Genomic DNA, 22,236 nt, shown 5'->3' with positions numbered 1-22,236 from the left:
TATATCCAAACGCTTTCAATTTTATATTTCAGATGCTGAATAAAGTATATGTCACCAACTGAAATTAAAAATTCAGGCTATTGTTGATGAAAAGACGACAAAAAAATCTTTATTACCCTTCATCCAGAATTCATAATTTAAGCTACGGATAACAATGCTGTTATTCTTTTAATTGCTCTGATTATTGTTGCAGATTGGCTTGAAAGTGAACGTGCGGCCGTGTACAAAACTTGTACGAAGTATTGTGCACGCTTGCGGGTGGTACTATGGCGACTATGGCACCACGTTTTGCCTTTTCTGTATGAACGCCTGGCATTATGACGCTGGACACAACCGCTCCCGTCTCTGTCGTCATAGCTGACGTCACAGAAGCCCTCGCTAACATCATTGTCCCTTGTTTCCTTGCGGCCGACAGTTTGTAGTTATGCAAACAGCCTCTTTGTGTTAAGGGGCAGCTGTCTATCCGGTCCTAAACTACAGTGCGGTCCTCTTGCTATCGTTCCGTACACGATTCTGTTGAGTTCCTGCTTCCCAGTACGATCTCAAACGAATACATATTCTTAGCGATCTTTTCCAGATCGTTTCTCCTGCTGTTTCTTTTAATTAGTCGAACATTTTACGTTTGTTTGTGCTACTGTCGTCTTCTGATCTCTCGAAACTATTTTTCTACATATGGCTGCTTCTCATTAGAAACAATCAGTTAATTTCAATGGCAATTAGATAATTTAGCTCCATTCGGCATTATCAAGCAACATCACACATGAAAATGTTAAAACGGTCAATTTATCAGTAACATGTTAAGATCCAAAAAGAAATGTGGAATATGGTTCTATGAACCCTCTGCCAGGCACTTAAACGTGATTTGCAGAGTATTCATGTGGATGTAGATATCATCGTTTTATAGTGTTCCGTATTTTAGTTGAATGGCGTAATGATGCACACATTCACACTCACCAGGCTCTGTATACAAAACGAAAACTGCAACGCAGATTAGCATTATGTCTTAAAATTTAAAAAATGACGCAACAATATATTAAATTAATGTCATTTTTCATTGTACAAACCACAAATTTGACAGAGAGACCTCCCAGCAGGATAAATCTTGTCAGTTTACTGGAATGTCCTCTCGATCAGAGCAAACATTCTTTCGTGGTTCACCGAACACCTTGAGGGAAAAAATTATAATTCCCTGTTTAAAAATGTATGGCTAAAACAGTGCAATAGGAAGTGTATAAAATGTTTTTGTTCTCAGCCCTAGACTACACACATCACAAGAAATTACACTATTAATCGAAATCACTGTCCTTTTCTTTCTCTCAGCTTTTCATTTAAATGAAAATAAAAAGTGGTTGAGTGTCCTCCTCTTGTTGTTGGAACAATAAATTATCTTCTCGGCTTGACTTTCAGGAAAGTAACAGGCTCCGAACAAGGCCCACCCTTGAAGTTACCCTTACATATTCTCGTAACTTTGTTTTCAGAGCGAACTGTTCTTAAAAAAAAAGTTATTCTTCAGCGAAGTCAGATACATGCATCGGTAATACATGTAACGAATCATAGGAAGGTCTTTTACAGTGGGTGAAGTACCGAAAGAGTTCTAGCCATAAATTAAAATTGTCTTTGTCGTTAGCAAGAAAGAAATGACTTGCAGGGTCCTCTGGAGAATGATACTATTACAGTCGCAACACAATCTCCGATTGGTCGTGGCTGGCTAAACAAGTCTGTTGTGTAATTTAAAAAGCAACTTTTATATTGATTTAGTGAATCTTCAGAAAATAAAAATCTGGGTGTTCGGACTGGTATATTAACCCCGCTCGTTCCGAATGCTGGTCCAGTGGCTTATTACAGCGTAAACTCACTGACAGTAACACAAGATAAGTGCACAAAAATGTGAAAACACCAAACACATCGCATTACCATGCCTAACATGGCGTTGAAAAACCGTTGGCATTCAAAACATCTACCAGTCGTCTTGGAATCGATAAATATAGGCCCTGAATGATTTTCGCAAGAACGTTACACCATTCTTTCCCGCATACAAGTGGCAAGTTCACCTAATGATGGAGGTGGATAGCTACCACGCACCATTCTGTCCAAAGTAGACCAGAAAGGCTCAACAGTGTTGAGGTCTGGTGACCGTGGCGGCCTGGGGAAATGCGACAACTCCTCCTCGTGCTCAAGAAACCAATCCTGGACGATGTGGGCTGCGTGAACGGCGTCCTCTCGTCTTGGAACACAGCGTCACCATTGAGAAAGAAATATTGTACCATGGGATGGACTTGATCAGCCAAAATGATCACATCATCCTTGGCAGTAATGCGACAGTCTAAAGTAACTATAGGGCACATGACATACCGTATATACACTCCTGGAAATGGAAAAAAAGAACACATTGACACCGGTGTGTCAGACCCACCATACTTGCTACGGACACTGCGAGAGGGCTGTACAAGCAATGATCACACGCACGGCACAGCGGACACACCAGGAACCGCTATGTTGGCCGTCGAATGGCGCTAGCTGCGCAGCATTTGTGCACCGCCGCCGTCAGTGTCAGCCAGTTTGCCGTGGCATACGGAGCTCCATCGCAGTCTTTAACACTGGTAGCATGCCGCGACAGCGTGGACGTGAACCGTATGTGCAGTTGACGGACTTTGAGCGAGGGCGTATAGTGGGCATGCGGGAGGCCGGGTGGACGTACCGCCGAATTGCTCAACACGTGAGGCGTGAGGTCTCCACAGTACATCGATGTTGTCGCCAGTGGTCGGCGGAAGGTGCACGTGCCCGTCGACCTGGGACCGGACCGCAGCGACGCACGGATGCACGCCAAGACCGTAGGATCCTACGCAGTGCCGTAGGGAACCGCACCGCCACTTCTCAGCAAATTAGGGACACTGTTGCTCCTGGGGTATCGGCGAGGACCATTCGCAACCGTCTCCATGAAGCTGGGCTACGGTCCCGCACACCGTTAGGCCGTCTTCCGCTCACGCCCCAACATCGTGCAGCCCGCCTCCAGTGGTGTCGCGACAGGCGTGAATGGAGGGACGAATGGAGACGTGTCGTCTTCAGCGATGAGAGTCGCTTCTGCCTTGGTGCCAATGATGGTCGTATGCGTGTTTGGCGCCGTGCAGGTGAGCGCCACAATCAGGACTGCATACGACCGAGGCACACAGGGCCAACACCCGGCATCATGGTGTGGGGAGCGATCTCCTACACTGGCCGTACACCACTGGTGATCGTCGAGGGGACACTGAATAGTACACGGTACATCCAAACCGTCATCGAACCCATCGTTCTACCATTCCTAGACCGGCAAGGGAACTTGCTGTTCCAACAGGACAATGCACGTCCGCATGTATCCCGTGCCATCCAACGTGCTCTAGAAGGTGTAAGTCAACTACCCTGGCCAGCAAGATCTCCGGATCTGTCCCCCATTGAGCATGTTTGGGACTGGATGAAGCGTCGTCTCACGCGGTCTGCACGTCCAGCACGAACGCTGGTCCTACTGAGGCGCCAGGTGGAAATGGCATGGCAGGCCGTTCCACAGGACTACATCCAGCATCTCTACGATCGTCTCCATGGGAGAATAGCAGCCTGCATTGCTGCGAAAGGTGGATATACACTGTACTAGTACCGACATTGTGCATGCTCTGTTGCCTGTGTCTATGTGCCTATGGTTCTGTCAGTGTGATCATGTGATGTATCTGACCCTAGGAATGTGTCAATAAAGTTTCCCCTTCCTGGGACAATGAATTCACGGTGTTCTTATTTCAATTTCCAGGAGTGTAGCTGCCCAAAATCATCGTGGAACACACGCCATGTTTCACTCTTGGCAGCAAGCATTCTGCATCATAGGTTTGGGGCAGTGCATGCTAGACGTAAACTCGGCCAGAAGTTGGAAACAACAAAACCAAGACTCATCCGACAAAATGACGTTATTCCATTGCTCTACAGTCAAGCTTTTAAGGCTTCGGCACCGTGTTTTCTTGTCACAGGCCTTTGCGTAAACGATGTGTGGATTTGGGATTCCAGATCGCCCTGCAATTTCCAGCTTCTGGAGCTCTCTTCGCGTTGTGTTGGTGTTAATAGCGTTCCCGAGTACGACATTCAGTTCTGCAGTGACTTTTGCAGCTGTTGCCTTGTTAATTTTGGTCACGATCACCAAACACACACTTTTGTTCACGTTTTGGCTTAGTGGATGATATTTTTGCGTTTTCCCTTATGTGGTATAAATCTTCGACATGATTCCTCCAGAAACAATCGACTCTTCGGCTACCTTGTATATGGAAGCATCGACAATACGAGCAGCAACAATTTGCCCACAGTTCGAATTCACCTAGCTTCCACACAGCGCGTTCACAACTACACAGTGTTCTCACCACGACTGATATTTGCAATGCATTGAGCGCATTGGACAGATGCCGTTCGTGGTGGAATATTTGTACAACGGCGCCACCTGCAGGTTGGACGAGAGCCTGTATTCATGTTCAGTTGTGAATTTCTCGCAGTGTTTGCATATTTTTGTCCAGCCCATGTATATTTATAGTTCTTCGTTCGTATACTGTTGTCCACTGTGTGATGATGAATACTATTTAGATTCATTAACATATGTGATTGAACGGGCGGTCGGTGTGGCCCAGCGGTTCTAGACGCTTCAGTCTGCAACCGCGCGACCGCTACGGTCGCAGGTTCGAATCCTGCCTCGGGCATGGATGTGTGTGATGTCCTTAGGTTAGTTAGGTTTAAGTTGTTCTAAGTTCTAGGGGACTGATGGCCTCAGAAGTTAAGTTCCATAGTGCTCAGAGCCATTTGAACCATTTTTTGGACTGATGACCTCCGATGTTAAGTCCCATAGTGCTCAGAGCCATTTGAACGATTTTTGTAGTTGAACGAATGAAACGTGTTTATTTATTTCCTTTAGTATTGATCTGTTACTATGTTACAGCCAAATATCAGAGACTTGCGAGCAGTTAATTAAATATTTATGTCAAAAACAGTGCATTCTAGTACCTGCACCAAATCAAGTTGAGACAGTGGTTAGGTCTTCTTTAGATTAAAGCATTATCGAAGCACAATCTCTGAACATTTTTCCTTGGGGATTATTAAAGTTTTATGTCAAAGAAAACTAAATTGTAGAGCATTTAAAGGAGATGGAAGTCCAGGTAAAGGAGGTTCCAAAGGGGAGAATAAGAGTGGCACGATATCTGGCATCCAGCATTCAGCTGCTCTGGGAGAGCCGTCGAGCGCCGTGAGCCACACAGTGTCTGCTGACTCGACGGCATTAAACGTAATGGAGGTAACTCGGCAGCCGATTAGTATTACGGTAATGTAAGACGAGGAGACGTGGGGCCGGCGTCCTTCACAGATAAGGGCCGCCGCAGGTGGAGAGGAATGAAGAGAGGGCGGCCGGGTGTTTGGGATTCATGGGCCGGCGCCTCTCCGCGCCAGGTGGCAGCGCCAAGCCAGCCAGATATCGAGCGCCGCCACAGATTGCGTGCGCCGCGCACCGCGGTCGATGCGATATTTAAAACATTTGGTCGCAGCCCACTCCACGACTGGCCCCCTTCCGTGGCAGCCCGCTCCCCTCTCCCTAATACGTGCTGTCGTCCGCGCCCGAAAAACTCGCGTTTCTACTGCGACCGGCAGCGGCTGTGGCATTGTTGGCTGCAAGACCACCTCCTCCCTAACACGTCCCCTCGTCCTGGCGACACCGACTCACATTTGCGTTGTAACTGACACTGGGTGAGTGTGGCATTGTTGGCTGGAAGGCCTTTCCTCCCTAATACGTGTTGTCTTCCTTACTAGAAGGCAACGGCCTTGCCGCAGTGGTTACACCGGTTCCCGTGCGATCACCGAAGTTAAGCGCTGTCGGGTGTGGTCGGCAGGTGGATGGGTGACCATCCAGGCCGCCATGCGCTGTTGCTATTTTTCGGGGTGCAGTCGGCCTCGTGATGCCAATTGAGGAGCTACTCGACCGAATAGTAGCGGCTTCGGTGAAGAATACCGTCCTAACGACCGGGAGAGCGGTGTGCTGACCCCACACCCCTCCTATCTGCATCCTCCTCGGAGGATGACACGACGGTCGGATGGTCCCGGTAGGCCATACATGGCCTGAAGATGGAGTGCTTCCTGACTAGAACAACTCGCACTTCTCTTATAACTGACTGCGGTTGCCGGTAGCATTGTTGATTGGAAGACACGAAGCCTATATTTGTTCACCTAATTGGGAAGCTTTATTATTGCACACAGTCTTAAATGTAATTGGAGATAATATGTGTAGGGTGTACGTGGAGGTAGTAGATACACTGCCACGATTAGCAAGTCATTGAGAGAAAAATCTCTCTCTCTCTCTCTCACTCCCCCCGTCTCTCTCTCTCTCTCACACACACACACACACACACACACACACTTTCAAACAAGCAATAGGCTTCTTTCCCTGCGTCTTTAATGAATCCACCACCTCCCAAGAAGTATAAAACAGCTTTAAATGTCTGATTACAAATGAATTAATGTGTTCGATATTTGACGTTGAGCATGTAAGCGAGAAAAACTTCATAAATTTTTTTTCAGATTATCTTTAAAGTTTCTTAGAATTCGATAAGCACTCTCATTATCAAACACTGGATGAATATCACAATGTCTAACTTTATTACTTGTCTTATTATTTTCAGACTTTAATATCTCTTCATCAATAGATTAAAACCACATTTTAAATGTTTACATTCGGTCAACAATTATAAGAAATATTGAAAATCACATGCTTGTTGTCCCTAGAAGCCGTTAGATGGGAAGCCTGTTACTGGGACCATACAGTGTGCACTTGATTAGTCCTTTAGTAGTATAGTTATTTGTGTCTGGAACATACAGACCCGAAAATAAACTAAAAATAACACCAGTGTTCAGGTTCTAACTAATGTTTGTCTATGACGTGCTTGAGGCAATTGGTGGTACTGGAAGTCGCTTTCCAAACAGTCTCCAATTGCTCAACCCTTCCAGGTTGATTGACTGGTGTTAAAAAGCGCAGAGCCAGGCTAGTCATGGGCTCAGGAAGAAAACTGGAAAAAATCATGTGACCCACACAGTGAAGAGAAAAGTATAAATTGTAGGAAGTTGTTTACAAGAGCAGATGAAAACTGTGCGACCTATGTACTGAAACTGGTTTTACTCAGACACATTCTTCCAGCATAAATGAAAAAGTAGTTCTAACCGCCCTCCTTCATGGTATTATTTATGAAACAGTTTTTTCATTCGCATTCTATTTAAAACGGCGCACAAGGTTGTAGTAAACTACAAAGTGCTTCATTAAAAATGATTATATTGCATGTCAGTCACTTCTCCTTTTAACCCAAAAATCAATTCAGCCACCTGTCGTAAGTGGAAACCACGATGCAATTTGATCTGTTTCAGTACACGCGTACTAAGCATCGTCAGAGATAAGTATCACGTTAACTAAAAGTATAAAAATACGGAAGATCATGATGAAATGTGTATGACTGACAGTCTTCCAAGGCGACTTTCGAACAGCTTCTTTGATGAGTGCTTCAATTGCAAACCGGCCTCGACCGTCAGCAGAGAAAGTGGTGCGCGTGCGATAATCATTCGTCAAGAGTCCGAAGAAATCGGCCACACATGCGAGCAGAAACTGCAGATAGTAGAGTCAACTGTCTCGTGTATTCTCCACAGACATCTGTGTGTAAAATCACACCATATGGAGCTGTTGCCCGCAATTACTACTCGGGACAGCGAGCTTCGTCCAGACTTCTGCAGTGACTGGTAGCGGCTACTGGAAGAGGACGGTTTTTCATAAACTTGGTTTGCAGTGGCGAAGCCGCGTTTCATGTGTCCGGAAGCGTGAATGTTTTGAGTGCACAGCACCCACACGAGATTGTGGAAAACACCCGTGTCTTATCTAAGTTTAACTTCTTGTGTGCTACTCCTCTTCAAAAGGTCAAGAACCATTTTTCTTTGCGCAGAAAAACTGTCTAGTTTCGTGGACCTGGACATGCTGCAACAACGCACAATTACAGCAAGACACTGGAGACTTCATTCTGAAACAACACTGTGCTCCACCACTCTTTCTTTCCGACGTTCGTGGTTTCCTCAGTGCCGGCATGCCTCAGCGTTCGAATGGACTTGCTTCCCGTCACGACTCTCCTCTTCTTTAGTGGCTCCCACTGTCGCCTGATTTATTCTTATAGGGTTATGTCAAACATCGTACGTTCCTCCCTGTACTGCCACTAAATTTCGAAGAGTTCCAAGGAAGGATAATGAATGTGGTGGCTTATATCGACTATGACGCGTTGAGACGTGCATGGAAAGAGTCTGTCGATTGACATTTGCTGCGTCAGAGACGCGGTCCATATCAAGCAACAGTACGTCTCTATTTTACGTGTGTCTTGTAGTCTTCATGCAGTCGTCTTCTGAAAACATGGATGTACGACACAGACCCAACACAGTCAGTGTTCTGTTCTACTTGTAATATTCAAACCTAAGATCGAGTTCAAATATTTATTTTGCGTCGATGACCGGGTTAAACAGAAATGGGATCCAGAGATGTTAGCAAAGTACTACTGAAATCGGTAATCTATTTCAATTTTAGATGCGACCTTGGCTCTGAAGTATTTCCTCAAATATTACAATCTTCAGATCGTCTCCTGATGAGAACGTCTGTAATGTTCTAATTGTGGTTGCGCATGTATAGTGTCATCCACTACGTCATCATTACGTCATGGATCAAAGCCGACGTCTGGTATCGGTAGGTTCAACTCAGTCCCTACGTAACACAAAGAACAGTGTTTGTTTGTTCTGTTCTTTAGAGGATGTCTAAATACGGAGGAAATCTGCGACTGTGCGTCGGGCACAGGCGGTCTCAGAGCTGTGAGCATGTCGGAGCCGCAGCACAGAACTGCAGCCAGCGCGCCTGGTTTTAAACGAGGGAGGCCGGAGGGAAGTGGACGGCAGGGAACAAAGAGACGGGCGCGTCTAGCAAGCGGAGCCTGGGCTCGCCTGCTGCTTGGCGGCTCCACTCGATGAAAGAGACTCGAAGCCGATCTAATTGCTGCCATTTGTTTCTGTGCTTAGAATAATGGAAAAGCAGAGTGACCCGATATTTCGGCGACAATCATTATTTTGTGGCTATGCGCTTGAGACGCATCGATGGAGCAACGCTCTCTTGCTGGCGCTAAGCGTAGCGTAGGCAAAACCAGACATACAGTGATTTTTCCTAGATAGCTTAAAGCGAATATATTTTCCTTCAAAAGACAGCCTCAAGCGTTTGCTTGTTCTTCATGAAACTGATTCAGTGGTCGGTCAGTAATGAATCTTTATTTCCGGGACACTAAGCAGTCAAGAGGCCTTAAAGACATTAGTGGAGATTTATATACCCTATCAAATCGTGTGAGGCGATTTAGTGTCGTGATGTAATTTTTGGCATGTCACTGTCAGGAAAGCGGCAAGATGTCCCATTTCACAGATCCTGATCACCTTCGAGGAAAACACGGCAAGCACCATCACTCGATTGCCCTGAAAGAAGATGTGCCTTTTACTACAGGATGTTGTCAGACAAAGTGATGACACAGTGGTTAGCGTCGCGGTTTGCTAATTTTTCGCCCTGTGTACGAAATCCGATTACTACTTTTATTTTTTTCTCATTTATATATTTAAGTCTGTAGGAGATTACTGCACGAATGTTTCCCAGTATATATTGATGTAACGTTCTGCTTATCCGTGTCTTAATTGTATGTCAGATGAATGAATTAAAAGAAAAGAATGAGAAAATTATTTGAAATTGTTTCCGGTGAAATTCCTGTAGTGTATTTTGAGTCATAATCAAATGCGCCGGCCGTTGTGGCCGAGTGGCTCTAGGCGCTTCAGTCCGGAACCGCGCGACCGCTACAGTCGCAGGTTCGAATCCTGCCTCGAGCACGGATGTGAGTGATGTCCTTAAGTTAGTTAGGTTTAAGTAGTTCTAAGTCCTAGGGAACTGATGACCTCTGATGTTAAGTCCCATAGTGCTCAGAGCCATTTGAACCATCAAATACAAGCGTCAGTTTTCGGAAAAGTGGTCCGCTAACTGTTTGCCGCGAAATTATTGCAACGCTAGAAATCTTCGCCAATGTTAACGACGTTTCTTTCCCGAGTGAGATTCATACGAATAAATGTTACTGTGGCAAACCTGCTTTCGCACGATGTTCGTAGTGTTCGGAATATCTGTGTTTCGAATGGTGTCTACGACTGGTATCTTCCAATCATCCAAGGGAATGCACCAAATCGTCCCGAAGAATAAAATATAAGAATTTATATGAGAGTAAAATATCAAAACATGAGAATTTAAAAAGAATGTAAACCTTCAACATACCATACACACATGTATTGTATAACAAATGTGTGACACTTCGTGTGAAATCCGGTTGTAATTTTGCAAAAATATAACACGCTTCTATTTCCCTATTTGATAAGAAAAATTAACGTATTCATATGCTACGGACATAGGTAGATAAATGAAAAGAATGAAAATAAAATAAGTAAAAAAATAATCGTATTTCGAACACTGGGCACAAAATTAAAAAACCACGATGCCAACCACTGAAACACCATTTCGTTTAAGGGTACGCGCGGTAAGCCGTGAAACGTGTTCGCTTATTTTGATTCCTGTTCCACTGAGTGAAGTTCCAGGGCAATCGGGTGAAGGCACTTGCCGTGTTCTCCTCGTTCGTACTATAAGGAGCGATCAAAAAGTTTCCGTTCGATGGCCGTACAGTCCAGAATCGGTATGCCATTCAGGCAAAATCGCCGTGAGAACTGAGGCGATCATCTCATCGGCGCATCAGGTTGAAGAAACTTTTCGTAAAACACCGATTCGTGCTGGGGGAAGAAGTCTGTGAGTGCCTGCTGCACGTCCTCGTCAGACAGAAACCGTCGACACTTCATGGTGTATTTTTAAGGAGCGGAAGGCGTGGTAATCACATGTAGAGAGATCAGGACTATACGGATTCTTCATTCTCCGATGGATGTTAGCGGTGTTTGTCCTTCGGCAGCCAAGAAAAGAATAACAACACGTTGGTCCTGTTTGGATGCATATGGTAATAATGTCACCATAGTTCACGTTTCCGTATTTACCGCACTCAAGTCGGAAAGACCCGAGTGGCACACTGATCCCTAGATGTCGGTGCTCACATACCCGCATCGGAGCCGCGCCACGTTGCAAATACACGGGAGCAACGCCCTCAGAAGGAAATTGTTTGACCGTCCCTTGTAGTATTATCATAAAATTGACAAACTGCCTATTGGCAGTTAACAATTTTGTATCATAAAATTGTTCACTTCTTGACCTATTAAAAGAACCATCTACATATACGTTTATACTTCGCAAGCCACCTTGAGATGTTTGGTTAGGGGTACGCAATGTGTTAACGTCATTTCCCATCATTTCTATTTCTTACAGAAATGGTATGCGTCCGTATGTGCTGATGATTTTTCATCGCCAAGATATTTTCTGAAAATGTGAATGGAAGAAAGTAATATGTTACTTGATCCTTGCTGGCGCATCCGCTTACGTAATTTTAAAATACATGCTTTATTATTATGAAGATCGTTGCGAGGACCTCATGGTCTTCAGGATATGTGAGAGGTGAGGTACCCTTCAAGGATTAAATGATTCCAGTACCAAAGAAGGAACAGATAGGTCTGAGAATTACCGATTTGTCGTTTCAGTGAATCACGGTCGTCGCATTATCTACCAAAGCAATGCAGAAGTGTGCATAAAGAAAGATGAGCCTGGGTTCTGGAGAAATTTAGGAACACGTGGAGCACTGCAAAGCTTATGACTTAGAATATAGACGTATCTTAGATGGAAAGCAACCTCATAGTTATAGCATTTTTAGTTTTAGAATAAGTTTTTCACTTTGCTGAATCGAATACACTCTGTGGAATTAGGAAGGTAGCAAGAATGAAATACCGAGAACGAAAGCTTACCTACAACTTGTGCAGAAACCTGACTGAAGTTATAAAGCTTGAAGGATATGAAATGGAACAGTAGTTGTGAAGAGAGGGTGAAAGGGTTGTAGTGCATCCACCACGTAAATCAATCTATATGTAGAGCAAGTAGTAAAGCAAACCAAGGTGAAATTTGGAAAAGAAATTAAAGTTTAGAGAGAAAAGATAAAAATATTGACGTTTGCTGATGATACTATAATTTTCTCAGAGACAGCAGAACACGTGCGCGATCAGTTGAACAGCCGGCTGGTGTGGCCGAGGGGTTCTAGGCGCTTCAGTCGCTACGGTCGCAGGTTCGAATCCTGCCTCGGACATGGATGTGTGTGATGTCCTTAGGTTAGTTAGGTTTAAGTAGTTCAATTTCTAGGGGACTGATGACCTCCGATGTTAAGTCCTACAGTGCTCAGAGCCATTTGAACCTTTTATTGATCAGTTGAACAGGATGGATATATTGAAAATAGCTTATAAGATAAAAGTAAGTAAAAGTCAAACGAAGGTAATGGAATGTAATAGGTAATGAGGGCATTATATTAGAAAATGAAGCAAGGGGGAAGATTAGAGTTTAACGTCCAGTCGACAGCTCTGTCATAGAGACGGAGCACAAGTTCGGATTACGAAAGGATGGGGAAGGAAATCGGCCGTGCTCCTTGCAAAGGAATCAGCCCGGAATTCGAGTGGAGCGATTTAGGGAAATAACGGAAAGCCTATACTGGATGGCCGGACGGAGATTGGAACCGTTGTCCTCCAGTGCGCTAACAACTGCGACACGACTCGGTAGTAGAAATTAGACACTATAAGTGGTAGACAGGTTTTGCTGTTACCGCAAAAGAAAATTGGATATAAAACGTAGACTGATAGTAGCAAGAAAGAGCTTCCTGAAAAAGACGAGTATATTAACGTAGAAGTGTTAGGAAATCCCTTGTGAAAGCATTTCTCTATAGTTTTGCCTTCTATCGATGTGAAGTATGGGCGATAAACATCACAGAGAGGAGTGGAATAAGGCCTTGTGAAACGTGGTGCTACAGAAGAAAGCTGAAAATGAGGTGAGTAAATGGAGTAACACAGAATTCGCTAGGACTGATCTAGAGAAGACACGGAAAACCTGAACCACGGCGGCCAGACTGCTCTCGCGATTTTAGGTCCACTGTTTTAATCACTAGACCATCCTCATTCGTTTCTTAAGGTAAACTGAATAGACTGCACGTATCAGAAGTCGGAAATGGCTACTTAACAGGAGAGGAGTAACGAATAAGAGAAATCACAGAAATGCAAAAACGTGCTATACACGTACAATACGAAAAGAACTGAGGCAAGACCGTAAACTGAGGACTACAGAATGTTGGGTATGCTGTATCCAGAGAGGTTCATACAGAATCCTGTGCGCTGCTGCTGCAGTCGCAAGTTCGAATCCTGTCTCGAGCATGGATGTGTGTGATGTCCTTACGTCAGTTAGTTTTAAGTCGTTCTAAGTTTAGGGCACTGATGACTCAGATGTTAAGTTCCATAGTGCCGAGAGCCATTTTTTTTTATAATCCTGAGTGACAATGGTCAGGACAATAGTATGTCGCCGGCCGGTGTGGCCGTGCGTTTCTAGGCGCTTCAGTCTGGAACCGCGTGACCGCTACGGTCGCAGGTTCGAATCCTGCCTCGGGCATGGATGTGTGTGATGTCCTTAGGTTAGTTAGGTTTAATTAGTTCAAGTTCTAGGCGACTGATGACCTCAGAAGTTAAGTCGCCTAGTGCTCAGACCCATATTTGAGCCAGCCAGCCAGCCAATTGTATGTTGAGACCCTTTTCTCAATATACAGGGTGTTAGGGGTATAGGCACAGATACTGTGATAATCGATGTCTTAATATGAACCCATTTCAGTATATTAGTGGTTTTCTTTGCGTCTAACCGTCTTTCCGAAAACACATCACATAACATACTGCCTGATGTTTTGTGCATGGCCATAACTGCGTCACGAAGTGGACTATGCCTGTGAACGTAAACTATGCATTTCGTGTCCACGAGTCCTGCTGCCCAGGGGAAAATAAGCATTAATAACTTACTTGCGCCGCATGTATTTTTGAATACTAACCATCTTAAAAACATAATACTCGTAACAGCTATAATTATAAGTCTGGAAATGAAGTAAATAATTATGTAACATTGTCCTTAGTCATCATCAGAAATATCTGTACTTATACTCCTAACACCCTGTATGTATTTTTCTTTGTAGTTAAAAATATAAAATTCCAATATATTTGCTGCTCTCGCGACGAAACTTTACAAAAGTAAGGTGATGAAAGAAACTAAAATTAAATTTTGCAAAACTATGGCAGCTCCGTACTTCTCGTCGGCTATGAGACCTGAAACCTTACCAAACATCACAGAAGTATGATCGAAGCACGTGGGCCGGGCGGGGTGGCCAAGCGGTTCTAGGCGCTACAGTCTGGAACCGCGCTACCACTACGGTTGCAGGTTCGAATCCTGCCTCGGCCATGAATGTGTGTGGTGTTGTTAGGTTAGTTAGGTTTAAGTAGTTCTAAGTTCTACGGGACTGATGACCTTAGAAGTTAAGTCCCATAGTGCATAGTGTCAATCGTTTGCATGGAACCAGGGCGATAAGCTGCATCAGTGTGGAGGCGTGGCTGAATGGAGAAGGGGGCTATCCTGTTTGGACGTGTCCTTGAGCATACCGTGAAAGAACGTGCTCGATTTGTTGGTGTATCAACGCAGACTGCCGAAAATTTCTGCAAAGAATATTGTGCCACTCGCAACCATGTAACACGGCTTAAGAGTAGTGGTTGTAAAACACCGCTAACCGACAGGAATTGACAAACGAGGTTCACGCCCAGTCAGAATCAATCGGTTTCAAACCCGACAGGAACTGCTGTGAATTAATGTGAATACAGGTCCATTTCCACCAGTTTCCGAGTGAATGTTGTGAAGCGTAAGTTATTGGTTTAGCAAATATTCAGCCACCTTATCTCATCTTGACTGGCCAGCTAAATCATAGAAAATGTCTGGGGCAATTTGGAAAATTGGGTGAAATGTTGGGCCCAACATCCCTCAGTTTGGTAGCTCTCAGAGCTCTAATTATCACCAGCGAGATATTCTGGGCTGGATATGCTTCACCGGAAGAAACTTATGGACTAGTTTCCTCCGCAGTATTGACGTGATTATCAAAGCTAGAAACAGTATTACTCGATATTATCGTGATGTCTCCTAGGAGCTGCTAAATTTTTGCCTGGTGTGCTGATGTATCACGTGGAAGAATCAGTCCTGTGAAGACGGACGCAAAGATGGCATGAATATGGGTGACCCATGAGGTCGAAACAGACATCATAACCAATCCCTGAGAAATCAACATGATGATGACGGTGTACTCTTTTGCTATCACCGCTGAAATACACTCAAGACAGGCAGATATACTTTCCCTCCTATTCTAACATTTCATGAATAAATACACTCTGGCACAAAGAAAAGAGGAAAAATGAGACAGAAATAAAGACGTACTACGAAAGAATCATCCGAATGGTACGAAAATTGATAGATGTGATGTACATGTACAGACAAACAAATGACTACGATTTCAGAAGAATTGGATGATTTATTCAAGAGAAAAAGTTTTATAAACTGAGCATGTCAATAACGCGTTGGTCCACCTCTCGTCCTGCAAACAATTAATCGGCGTGGAATTATTGATAGAATTGTCAGATGTCACCCTGAGGCATATCGTGCCAAATTCTGTGCAACTGGCGCGTTAGGTCATCAAAATCCCGAGCTGGTTGGAAGGTCCTATCCGAAATCCTCCAAACGTTCTCAATTGGGGAGAGATCCGGCAAGCTTATTGGCCGAAGTAGTATTTAGCAAGCATGAAGACAAGCAGTAGTAATTCTTACCGTCTGCCTTGCTGTCTCCCCCCTCCTTCCTTCTTCCGTCTACTCTCCACATTAAACAATGTCCAGTCCAAATAATTAATAAGGAAAGTCTTTTATGAAGATCTGAGTGCAGCGAAGATTACAATAAACTTTCAGACTTATTTAGCTTGTCATGTTGAGACGGCTCCAGTTCTTCTTGCCTAAGGATCTGATTCTTGAAGCTGAAAATCTAACATCAGGTCCTCAAGGTTGATTTGAGATAAATAAATTTGAAGATTGTTGTTGCAGAATTTTTTACGTAAATATATTTTCCACCGATTTTCCCACATTTTGATATCTCATACAGTATTTTGATTTTTCACATTAATAAAGCGAAATTACGTTGTTCCACCTATTATACAAAAATACGTCCGATCACGCCAGAGGCAAGGTTACGACTATCACACTCTGCGGAAATAACAATATTCCAAAGGGTTTACAATTTTTTTAACAAATTAATTCCTGATACTTTTTGGTTACGTTATTAATTTCGATTATTATTTCATAAATGAGTCGAGATTGCTTAATTAATAATAGAAATTTTAAGTGTACAGATAATCCGTAATTTCAAATGTTTCTAAAAAAATAACTTTAAGTGTACATTCAGAACTGGTATTTGTCGATTATAACATCGAAACTAAAATATTTTATAAAGTAATTCCTTTTCATAAATTTAAGCTTGAAATATAACATACTGCGCAAAAAATTATACGAAAGTTTTCAGAAAAGCAACTGAGATAATATTGACCTGTCCAAAATTCGAAAAATAATACTGGTATCGACAACTACCGTTGAGGAAAAGTTAAAGTAGAGGAGGATGTCCTTTACAGCCTGCTGGCTTTATACTGCTGAAATGTCAACCCAGGACGGCTTGCCACAAAGGGCGACAAAACAAGACGTAAAATATCACTGACGTAGCGCTGTGCTCTAAGCGTGCCGCGGGTGACAACCAAAGAGGTCCTGCTATGAAAAGAAATATCACTCCAGACCATAACTCCTGGTTCTCGAGCCATATGTTGGGCCACAGTCAGCTTGGTATACCACCGCTGTCTGAGGCATCTCCAGACACGTCTTCGATGGTTCAAATCTGTGTATCTTAAGGGACCAAACTACTGAGGTCATCGGTCCGTGGTCTTACACACTACTTAACCTAACTTAAACGAACTTATGCTAAGAACAACACACACACCCATGCCCGAGGGAGGACTAGAACCTCCGGCTGGAGGGGCCGTGCAATCGCCCCCTAGACCGCACGTCCACTCCACGGGCTCTTCGCCGGACATCGAGACTCATTTCGAAGCGGGACTCATCACTGAAGACAATTCTACTGCAGTCAGTGCGATTCCAGTGCTCGATGGTCAGCGAGACGTGTCTGGAGGCACCCCAGACAGCGGTGGGATACCAAGCTGACTGTCGCCCAACATATGGCTCGAGAACCAGGAGTGATGTTCCAGGGTGCCATTTCTTTTCATAGCTTGACCACATTGGCTGTCATCCACGGCACCATTAGAGTACAGTAGCACGTCGACGTCATTTTACGCTCCGTTTAGTTGCCCCTCCTAGCAAGCCATCCTTTGTTTCAAAAAAATGATGCCTGCCCGCACACGGCGAGAGCTTCTCTTCGTGGTTCTGAACTCTGCCTTGGGCAACAAGGTCGCCGTATCTCTTTCCAACTGAGAACATTTGGTTCAAATGGTTCAAATGGCTCTGAGCACAATGGGACTTAACATCTGCGGTCATCAGTCCCCTAGAACTTAGAACTACTTAAACCTAACTAACCTAAGGACATCACACACATCCATGCCCGAGGCAGGATTCGAACATGTGACCGTAGCGGTCACGCGGTTCCAGACTGTAGCGCCTAGAACCACACGGCCACAACGGCCGGCGAGAACATTTGGAGCTTTATGGACAGGCTCTTCCAATCATCTCGGGATTCTGACGATCTAAAGCTCAATTTGGGTAGTGCGTTACCGACTCGCTCAATTTTTGAAGCTCCTTCTCTTGAATAAGTCATCCAATTTTTTCTGAAATAGTGATCATCTGTTTGTCTGTACATCACACATAGCGAATTCTGGCCCATTCGGAAAATTCCCTCGTGGTATGTCGTTTTTTATGTCTTAGAGCGCACTTAATACAGCTGTGTCCCATTGCATTCTGCATTATCGTAAAATTCTACTAGCACGTCGCACCTAATGACTCTGATGTCGACGAGACTTTACACTCCAGCCTGCTTTCTGTTTTTCCTCGGAACACTCTGTCTGTCTGTTACAAACGTCATTCCTGAAACAGCGATTAGCATACACACACATGCACACACACAGAGAGAGAGAGAGAGAGAGAGAGAGAGAGAGAGAGAGAGGACAATAGCTGGTCCTCCACGTTTCATCAGCTGTCGGCTGCATTCCGGCGCACTCGCGGCCGTTTGCTTTGGTGTGTTGCAGCTACTCGCACGCCAAGCCGCCGGGAAGGACAAAAAGCCCGCCGGAGACAAGGGGAAACATCGTTACGCGGCTCTCGACGTCTGCCCTTCCCCTCGTGGCTGAATTGTTCTGCGGGACGAGAGCGCAGCGCTGCTGAAAGCGGCGCACAAAAATTCCCGATGAAACACTTGCCACCCGGGATTTCAATTCATTCAGCTCCTTACCTGCCCGTCCGCCCGTTCGCCCTGGCGGCGGCTCCTAAGCCTCTTTCGCTAATTGCTTGTAATAATGGCGACGATTACGGCGTTAATTAGCCTTCATTTGTAGCCGCTCTCTGTGGTGCCATCGCCCGGCAGAGTGCGTTCAAGTCTGAGGGGAGAAAATAACATCCGTTAACTTCACTGTCAGGAGCGGGGCGGGAGCGAGATGAAACGGACCGCTCACCGGACTTGGACGTAGGGCCCACTTTCAAGCAAAATCATTGTTAGCAAACTACGGGGTAGTCCATATTATTTCGATCAGACTGATAATATGTCTCGTTAATCGTCAGCTTTATGGCAAAGCACTGATATCTTCGTTACGAATAGAAAATTATGTTACCGGCGACGACTGGTTAACTAATTTGTTTCTATTTTTGATAAGAGAAAAACTCAAAAACTATGGAAGCTCAACTTGTTACATTTTTCCGGGCTCCTTGGCCGCGCTACTATCCTCTTGAAACTCTCAACGTTTCCACCCCGGTACGAGAGAACATCCTAAAAAGAGAGACTCGCGGCTTCGATCTTCGTCCGATGTATGTTGTGCCTGCTCAGAATAAGCAATTATCATTCACTGTAGCCACAGTCGCTAGTCTGAAGACGCCCTCCATTGACGGGATTGAAACGTAGGGATTTTCAATCGAACCCTTGCGACCACAGCATAACTGTATGAAAAATTTAAGTGGCTTCTAAACTTCCTGCCACAAATGTTTACTTTTTGCAGTTATAAAAGTATCAGTTGAAAACAGTCTTAGTTGCAATTTTAGTTTTTTTATTTATCAACTACGCATTTCACCTTATTTAGGCATCTTCAGGCTGATCTTAATTTGGTATTTCTTAGGACGATCCATGAGAGAGTGTAGCTAACGGGTATCGTCGAGTACATCAGGCCAACTACGTAAGCCCCATCTTATTCTATTATTTGCTACTGTGAATCTGAATGCGTTATGCAGGTGTTGGAGTCACTCACGTCCATCTAGAAAGTATTTACTGACGTTAACGAAGGCGATGTTGGTCTGATGTACTCGACGATGCCCGTTAGCTGCGCTGTCTAATGGTCCGTCCTAAGAAATACCAAATTATGATTAGCCTGAAGATGCCTAAATAAGGTGAAACGCGTAGTTGATAAATAAAATACTAAAGTTATAAAACTTGTACATCTACATCTACATCTACATCCATACTCCGCAAGCCACCTGACGGTGTGTGGCGGAGGGTACCTTCAGTACCTCTATCGGTTCTCCCTTCTATTCCAGTCTCGTATTGTTCGTGGAAAGAAGGATTGTCGGTATGCCTCTGTGTGGGCTCTAATCTCTCTGATTTTATCCTCATGGCCTCTTCGCGAGATATACGTAGGAGGGAGCAATATACTGCTTGACTCTTCGGTGAAGGTATGTTCTCGAAACTTTGACAAAAGCCCGTACCGAGCTACTGAGCGTCTCTCCTGCAGAGTCTTCCACTGGAGTTTATCTATCATCTCCGTAACGCTTTCGCGATTACTAAATGATCCTGTAACGAAGCGCGCTGCTCTCCGTTGGATCTTCTCTATGTCTTGTATCAACCCTATCTGGTACGGATCCCACACTGCTGAGCAGTATTCAAGCAGTGGGCGAACAAGCGTACTGTAACCTACTTCCTTTGTTTTCGGATTGCATTTCCTTAGGATTCTTCCAGTGAATCTCAGTCTGGCATCTGCTTTACCGAAAATCAACATTATATGATCATTCCATTTTAAATCACTCCTAATGCGTACTCCCAGATAATTTATGGTATTAACTGCTTCCAGTTGCTGACCTGCTATTTTGTAGCTAAATGATAAAGGATCTATCTTTCTGTGTATTCGCAGCACATTACACTTGTCTACATTGAGATTCAGTTGCCATTCCCTGCACCATGTGTCAATTCGCTGCAGATCCTCCTGCATTTCAGTACAATTTTCCATTGTTACAACCTCTCGATACACCACAGCATCATCTGCAAAAAGCCTCAGTGAACTTCCGATGTCATCCACCAGGTCATTTATGTATATTGTGAATAGCAACGGTCCTATGACACTCCCCTGCGGCACACCTGAAATTACTCTTACTTCGGAAGACTTCTCTCCATTGAGAATAACATGCTGCGTCCTGTTATCTAGGAACTCCTCAATCCAATCACACAATTGGTCTGATAGTCCATATGCTCTTACTTTGTTCAATAAACGACTGTGGGGAACTGTATCGAACGCCTTGCGGAAGTCAAGAAACACGGCATCTACCTGTGAACCCGTGTCTATGGCCCTCTGAGTCTCGTGGACGAATAGCGCGAGCTGGGCTTCACATGACCGTCTTTTTCGAAACCCATGCTGATTCCTACAGAGTAGATTTCTAGTCTCCAGAAAAGTCATTATACTCGAACACAATACGTGTTCCAAAATTCTACAACTGATCGACGTTAGAGATATAGGTCTATAGTTCTGCACATCTGTTCGACGTCCCTTCTTGAAAACGGGGATGACCTGTGCCCTTTTCCAATCCTTTGGAACGCTACGCTCTTCTAGAGACCTACGGTACACCGCTGCAATAAGGGGGGCAAGTTCCTTCGCGTACTCTGTGTAAAATCGAACTGGTATCCCATCAGGTCCAGAGGCCTTTCCTCTTTTGAGCGATTTTAATTGTTTCTCTATCCCTCTGTCGTCTATTTCGATATCTACCATTTTGTCATCTGTGCGACAATCTAGAGAAGGAACTACAGTGCAATCTTCCTCTGTGAAACAACTTTGGAAAGAGACATTTAATATTTCGGCCTTTAGTCTGTCATTCTCTGTTTCAGTACCATTTTGGTCACAGAGTGTCTGGACATTTTGTTTTGATCCACATACCGCTTTGACATAAGACCAAAATTTCTTAGGATTTTCTGCCAAGTCAGTACATAGAACTTTACTTTCGAATTCATTGCTGAAGGCGAGAACCACATTGCGAGTTAACATCAGGGCAAAACTAAATGCTCGTTTTCAAGATGATAGTAAGCAAGAAAACCAGTATTTGAAATATGTATTATAATTTACAGAAACTAATGTTAAACAGATAGGATGTACAATAACTGCATACTTTGTGGTAGTGGACAATTGCGTGGCTGAATTCACATGGTCACACAAGATACTGCATTACCGTTACGATTGAAAGTAACGGGAAAACAGTTTCACAGGCAGCGAGAATTCTTGCCAGGAGATTCTCTTCGATATCAACTGGCATTAAGTACGCAAGACTTTTCACATAACCTCACAAGAAGAAATCAAGTGGGTCAGTCCAATGTGAGGTGGGGCGCCATCTTGTAGGAACCACATCCGTTGACGAATAACGAGTGGGATATGTTCCAGAAGTCTGGGTAGTCTGTTCCTGTTAAACACTGTGTACACTGGTGCATTTAAGGAGTAGGAAGTGGAAACGGGCCTAGTACGTAATCATTGACTATGCCAGTCCAAGCGATGACTGATAATTTGTTTTGATGGCTCTTCACAACTTTAACGTGAGGATTCTCATCGATCCAAACGTAACTATTGTCACTGTTTAGCGTTCCGTCTTAGGTAAAACACACCTCATTCGTGAAAAATTCATATGCAGGAAAGTGAGGATCAACTGTATGGCACCGCAAGAACCACTGACTGAATACGACACGAG

This window comes from Schistocerca cancellata, chromosome 2, assembly GCF_023864275.1.
Source record: "Schistocerca cancellata isolate TAMUIC-IGC-003103 chromosome 2, iqSchCanc2.1, whole genome shotgun sequence".
In the NCBI taxonomy this organism is placed as follows: Eukaryota; Metazoa; Arthropoda; class Insecta; order Orthoptera; family Acrididae; genus Schistocerca; species Schistocerca cancellata.
This window is presented reverse-complemented; position numbering follows the sequence as displayed.